The sequence below is a fragment of the Xenopus laevis genome, chromosome 1S (genome assembly GCF_017654675.1).
Source record: "Xenopus laevis strain J_2021 chromosome 1S, Xenopus_laevis_v10.1, whole genome shotgun sequence".
NCBI lineage: Eukaryota > Metazoa > Chordata > Amphibia > Anura > Pipidae > Xenopus > Xenopus laevis.
In genome coordinates, this window is record NC_054372.1 from 176,564,157 (window position 1) to 176,571,547 (window position 7,391).

Here is a 7,391-nt window from a genome sequence, read left to right on the forward strand (position 1 = left end):
GTAATAACACTGATGCTATGTATCCATACCATTTTTTTAAACAAAATTAAGGTGTGTGGGGGGGGGGGTCCACCTCACATAACCCTTCTACAAATAGCACCTTCAAACAATGATCATGGGAATCTCAGTGCAAGGATCTCTCCAGTTATTTGTTAAACTACAACTCCCAGAATTCCTTGCAACGCTGACAGTTGTGCCTCAGCAACAGAACAACCGCCTGCACACATCTACTGTAAAGCAATAGATGCCTGTCGATACAAGACGAGGTGAAGAGTCTGAATAACTCCAAGTGGGCAAAAGGAAATCAAAAACACACGCGTACATCTCTTTGATTAGCCTATTAAGAGCTTAACATATCCTAAAGCATCAGACTGAAGCCACACATTAATGCTGCCCCTCTGAGTCCAGACAGAAACGATGCACTTGTCTGACTCTCGAGCAGACTTTTTATTATATGAAGCAGAAACGCTGGCTTTAATTCCGCTTGTGAGGAATGACTAAACTTTCTCTGCTATCACTGAACACCACTGACTGATTGCAAGCCCTTGGGGACTTCTGGGTTCCTAGAAATCCTTAAAGAATCCTTATACTGACCGATCTGAAACAATCAATATTTATCATCTGGCTCAGTAAATCATGTCTGACTGTAAGGTTGCCACCTGGCCGCTATTTTACTGGCCTGGCTGGTAAAAATGATGATTGATCCCAATATTATTAATTAACAGGGAAAAAAGATAAATATACAGGAAGGCAGGTATTTTTTTCGTTCCCTAATGGAAGTTGGGAGGGGGGGGGGATGAGCAAACATTATTTTCCCCACTTCTTATAAATATTTAGCCTCTGGAGGTGCTGCTTCAAGGAAGTCTATGGACAGTGATTGTATAGATATATTATGTCAGCTGCCAGACACAATACACAGAAGGCTGAACATAACAGGATAATAAAGCAAAATAAATGTTTAAAAAAAAAACACACATCTTTGCAGTGTTTATAAGCCATCAACAGCCCTGTTTTAGCTCAAAGCTGACATCAAATGTATAAAATGACCGAAAAGCAATGTAGAATAATTAAAGGGCAAATATTATGGTCACATGACTAGCCCCTAATCAGCAAATGCCTCTCTCCAGGGGACAGATGGAAATGAAGCTGCTGCTGCTGAATACAGATGAGCCATGAGCCAGGCACAACACATGCACACAGAAATATGTAGAAAGGTTGTTCTTACCGTTCTTCTCATGGTGAGACAATGGGAAGAGACACTGCAGCTTCCATTCACTCTGCTCCCCCTGTGCTAAGAGCAGTGGTATCCCCCAGCAGCATCCAGCCTTGTCCTGGTGCCATCATCCCAGACACTTCTAACAAGAGCATTAAGGAGGGGGGGAACCTAGAAAGCTGAGAGGCATTGCATTGTTACAATGATTCCAATTCTTATTGCTATTGGTTGTGTGTGTGGGCTTAGGGCTGCTGGCTTTCTATGAGCAGCTTTTAGTGCAAGTGTATGGAGCTGGAGTGCAGCAGCAGGAGAGGCAGCAGAGTTGCGCTGGAGCGGCCAGTCATAGCTCGGCCCGTCGCCAAGTTTAGTTCAGCTCAGTTTTTGGCAGCTCCAGTCACAGAGGCGGCCAGGCTTACCTACGTCACCGGGGGGTAGAAGGGGAGGGGGCGCGCTGGTAGGGGTGCGCCTGCGCGTAGCGTCACGTGTAGGGGGATGGGTGGAGAGGGGTTCTGTCAGGGGGAGCCCACACATAACGAGTCTCACGGAGAGGTACGGACGGTGCGAGCGGAGCCTGTCTGTGCAATGGTACATCCCTGTCTCCCTTGATATGTAGCGTGCAAGTACCTCACGGTCCGCTTCTGTCTTAGGGTAGAGCTGACGGGACAGTTAAGTTGCGGGGATGTGAATACTAAATAAATTAGTATAGTACCCGGTATAGACGCACAGTAGCGAAACTTAAAGTTCTTGGACAAAATCATTTGTTGAGAATCAGACCCATAACTAAAGAGTTAATGACTTTTCTTCTCAGGCAGTGCCTAGTGGGCCCCAGGGGTCGCAGACTCTGCTCCTGCTGTACTTACTGATGCAGCTTTTATTTTTTACCATTTTCCCAAAATCTAAGTTTTAAAGTTGAATGTCCCTGTCTCTCGTGTTTCAGTCTGGCAACTCAGTGATCCAGGAGCAGCTGAACTGTTACAATTTGCTACATTAGTTGATACATTTAGTTGATACATTTAAGACCGGTATTTTTTCCTAGAAAAGGTGGCAACCCTATAGTCACCTGGCGACTAATCGCCTCTTCTTCGTGGGCGACAATCTCCCCGATCTGCCTTCTGCCTGTTAAATGAAAAATCTCCTGTGGCAATGCACTTGCGGCGCTTCGATTTCTGAAGTCGGCCGGAGTTTCCTCGGAAATCGAAGCGCTGCGAGTGCCATTGCACTGGCGTTTTCTCATTATAGCAGGTGGAAGGCAGTTCAGGGAGATTGTCGCCCAGGTGACTAAATCTGCCCCTGTGCCCCTGCCCTAATGAAACCCAGAGATTCTGCTCCGCAGGGACAAAGATAACAAATGTATCAACTAAATGTATCAAATTAGAACAGGTAAAGAGTCAGCGACCCCCCCCCCACGAGCTGCTTTAGAAGGTGAAAAATTAAACCTAACACTTCAATATTAGAAAAACAATCACAAATAGAAAGTGATTGGGAAAAGTCTTTATTTCAGATGAACTATCTGAAACCAACTGAACTGAAAAAAGTGTTTGAAGGTGAACAACCCCTTTAAGGGTAAGATCACACTGTGAGATTCTGGGAGATTAAGTCACCCGGCGACTAATCGAATCTTCTTTGGGGCAACTAATCTCCCCGAACTGCTTCCCCCTGTCTTCCGCCTGCTACAATGAAAAAACACCCTCCGGCATGACACTTGCGATGCTTCGTTTTCCGAAGTTGCCTCACAAGGAAACTTTGGGCGACTTCAGAAAACAAAGCCGGGCAATGAAATCTCCCCGAAATCCCACAGTGTGACCTTACCCTAAGGAATCTCATTGTCAGGTGGAGCTCATCAGCTTAAACTCAAATCCCCCTTTGAAGGCTGCAAGGGGAATGATGGGAGTTGTAGTAAGGTTGGAAACCTGCCTGGGCCCCCATCTTCTGTAACTCCTGCCCTGCTTATACTGGAGACGGGTACGGTACATGCTCCAGTTTCATCTGTCTGCCTCTATGTATAACAGCAATGCCGTAATATTAAAATAAATCCTTGCAGCACCGTCTGACTTCTCATGGGGCACGATGCATGAATAGATCTGGGCAACCTTTCCCCAGGGAGAAAAAAGGAGTTAAAGGACCACGAGGCGCAGAGATAAATAGCCCTGATTGGGATGTGCTGCCTTGTTTATGTATAATGGCTGCCTAATCTCATTTACTGCATCATCTTTAATGAAAATAAATACATATATATATATATATATATATATATATATATATATATATGAATGTCTATAGCTATTCACTCTGTAAATGCATTTGTGCTTTTTTCATCTAATAAGAGTACAAATGTTCACGTGCCATGCTGTACAGAGCACTCTTGAGTGTTTTTTTACAAAGGTAAGCAAATTAGTTATAGGCTACTGAAAATGTGCCTTCAATGCAGTTTTTCAGGGGGTATAAAACTGAATTGTTTGCAGTACATTCACCCATATTTGCTGGTTAACACTGAGGACAGCAAAGAAATTGATAAGGCAAATGTCACACGTGATGTTTATCCACAGGCCAAGAATCAGCCCCTTTGCTCATGCAGTAATTTCCCAGCTGCCCCTGGTCATGTGACTTGTGCCTGCACTTTAGGAGAGAAATGCTTTCTGGCAGGCTGCTGTTTTTCCTTCTCAATGTAACTAAATGTGTCTCAGCGAGACATGGGTTTTTATTTTTGAGTGTTGTTCTTAGATCTACCAGGCAGTTGTTATCTTGTGTTAGGGAGCGGTTATCTGGTTACCTTCCCATTGTTCTTTTGTTTGGCTGCTGGGGGGAGGAGGGAAGGGACAGGGGTGATATCACTCCAACTTGCAGTACAGCAGTAAAGAGTGACTGAAGTTTATCAGAACACAAGTCACATGACTTGGGGCAGCTGAGAAATTGACAATATGTCTAGCCCCATGTCAGATTTCAAAATTGAATATAAAAAAATCTGTTTGCTCTTTTGAGAAATGTATTTCAGTGCAGAATTCTGCTGGAGTAGCACTATTAACTGATTTATTTTGGAAAAAATGTTTTTTCCCATGACAGTATCCCTTTAATTATAGGTTCTATGATTAAGGGATTTGATCCCGAAACGCGTTAGGTTTTGTCCAGCAACCCGCTATATTAAATTTTGTCCAGAAGTGCCGTCTACGTGGAGTTTCGTTATATTTACATTTAACTGCTTGGAAATCACGTGACCTCTTGCTCTATAATGGTTTTGGAACCTCCATTGGTTGCAGTGGCATAAAAGTTTATATTGCTTTACAAATTGAACTTCTAGGGAATGTAGGTGTAAGTACTTTTTGTGCATAATCACTGGGTATACCAGTAACACATCTGGTGATGTAGGGTAAATAGCAATAGTCATCTGTTATTTAATACATTAATGCATTACATGTGTTCTTAAGAGGTTATTGTATACAGTTATCCATTGTAAGATCAACTTTCCCAGTAAAGAAAAGTAGCCATGTTCAATGCAAGTCATTAATGCCTTGTTTGTGTGGATTCCTGTAGAATGTTGGTTGACCCATCTAATAGCAGGCCACCCTATAGTTGGCCCAGGACTTTTAACTCCCCCCTTTTCGGTTTTTATTTCTGTATTTGCCCTAGGCAAATATAGGCTCTGCCTCCACAGGAAAGTCCTCAAAACAAGAGCCCCTATCCCTTATTGTGTGGACAGGGGAATGGGATGGGGGAAGGTCAAACAGACCTGTCCTGAGCTTCTTTTCATTCCATGAGATAACTTGAGATTTTAGATACACAGCTTTTGTTAAGGAAAAAAAAGGCTTAAAATATCCCTGGTTCCCAGGAATAGCCAAGCTTGGAAGGAGATTGATACAGACATGTGCCTCGAAAAGACCAGAATGTCTTCCTCACTTACCTACAGAAGTATAGCTAATAAACATTTAAATATATTACGAGAAATAGGTGGGTGCTTATGCAATGTTTCTGCACATTTTTTGAGTTTTAAAGTTACTTTTCTAGTAGTGATGAACGAATCTGATCCATTTCACTTCGTCAAATATTTGTGAAACGGCGAAAATTTGTCGAAATGCATTGAAATCTATGGGCGCGCTGCATTTTTTTTCACTTATTAGAGTCTTTGGCCGTCACTTTCTCTGCGAAACTTGATGAAAAATGTCGCTCATCACTATTCTCTAGTCACTAGTGATACCATTTATTTTTCTCCAATATTCAAACTCAGTTGGAATCTTTATTTTAAGAAGACTTCACCGGAGAAGCGACATCCACACGTTTTTGCTTATAAACATTGCAGTTTTATGACAGAGGCTTTCACATTTAATATGCCAATTAACAATCAGTATTTTATGAAGGATTCATTCTTCAGACTAATCCAAAAAACTGGGGATTTAGTGCTGAATCTTAAATTTCAATATTCCTTGTCTCATTGTATAACATATTCCTTCCAGTGAAATAAATCAGGATAAAAAAAGCCAGTATTGGATACTTTACATAATGGAACTTTAAAGTAATGTGAACCCTGAAGAAATAAGAGTGCGATGCTATTGTAATAGGAGGTGCAAAGTTTGTTCCACATACTGTAGCCCATAGCAACCAATCAGATGTTTGCTTTTAAAGTGCAGCCCAGTATCAGTTGGCTGGTTTCTCTCGGATAGCAGTGGTGGAGCAATGTTTGCACCTGCTATTACATTACTCTACTAGTGTGCCGTTTGGCACATGCAATAGTTTCCGCCGGAAGCGAAAACCTTCTGGCACATAACCCTGCCTCCTTCTACTGACAGCTCTAGTACAGGGGCTTCTCAAACTGGAAAAAAAAAAAATGATTGGCCCCATTTATATTCACCAAATTGGTTGGATTAGCTCGTTAAGACTTGAACTTCATAGGCAAGTGTGTCCAATCATGAGAAAAGGTATTAAGAGGGGTTCCCAAACTTTTTCATATGACTGTATATAGGGGCAGCACCAGCTGTTTCTTTTTTACCCCATCCAGGTTATGAGTATAGTTTTTCTTACATAAAAGCCCCATATTTTAACCAGTAGGCCTTTTTATTAAATGCACACTTATGGGCAGATTTATCAAAGGTCGAATGTTTGTGTTTTTTTCTTAATTTGAATGAACTCGAATGACCACAAATGACTTCAAATGACTCTGAATGGCTGCGAATGACCTCCTATAAGTATCTTATTTAAGAAAAAACTTGAATATCTAAAACTCAAATGAATATTACCGACCGGAAAACTGGAATCGAATTAGAATTGAATTTGACTAAACTCAAATCGAGTTTTTTCTCTGAAAAAACCTTGAATGTCAGGATGGCTAGTAATCTTTTAATGGTTCACTGGACCTCTGCCATTGAACTTGGCAGGCTTTAGGTGGCGTACTATCCAATTTGATTTGTTCCCAGGCCCGAGGTATGATAAATCTCAAATTCATATTCGAATTAGAGTTTGGATTATTCCCAAATCGAATTTGTGAGTTTTGACAAAAAACCAAGTCGAAAATTTGAACCTTAATAAAATTTGAACCTTAATAAATCTTAATTTTTGAATAAGTTCTCTTCTTTCAGATGCCCTTGTTTCATACAACATTATGTTGCTTTAGCTTATAGGTGGAGAAGCTATGCAGACGGTTGAAATTGTAGTGTTTATATAAATGAATGTTCTTTGAAGTTGCCTTTCTTTGAACACCCTTATAATGTAGGCGCTAATATAGACATCAAAGTCTAATGAATATGAGCACAGACAGTACTTACTACCATTTTACTACTGAGCAGAGAACATTGGATAAAAAATAAATACAAAACACTTATGGAATCTTGCTGAGGCATGTATATAATCATTATTTTGTTACATGGTGCACTGTTATAAAAAGTCAGAGCTCTTGTTAAAGGGTAGATCATTTGTTTAATTAAATTAATTTAAATTGTCCTATTCTAAGCACTTCTGCAATTTACATCTTTTTTTTTTTTTTTAAGATTCTGACTGTCATGCAGTTGCTGAACTTAACAGCAGAAAGGAAAAGAACTTCTATCATTGCCCTCTTTAGGAAAGCATAAGAAAATAAAATCTGTGTTTTCTTTTTGTCTATCTTAAACAGAGCAACATCAAAACAGTTCTCTTTCTTTCTCTCTCTCTCAGCTTGGCCACTGGAGACTTCTGTGTCTGAATTTAAAGCGGACCT

At 40.8% G+C, this 7,391-nt stretch overlaps 1 protein-coding gene across 2 annotated transcripts in view; it reads right to left on the reverse strand.

The window, feature by feature from the left end:
• adamts6.S (ADAM metallopeptidase with thrombospondin type 1 motif 6 S homeolog) overlaps window positions 1-1,717 on the reverse strand; it is a 169,695-nt gene extending 167,978 nt beyond the window's left edge. Inside the window, exon 1 of one of the 2 annotated variants that reach the window (XM_041580554.1) lies at window positions 1,226-1,717. The gene's annotated coding sequence lies outside the window, so the exon portion shown is untranslated. The remainder of the gene's footprint in view (window positions 1-1,225) is intronic. The other variant, XM_018241541.2, reaches the window with a different exon arrangement.
• Window positions 1,718-7,391: the final 5,674 nt, after the last annotated feature.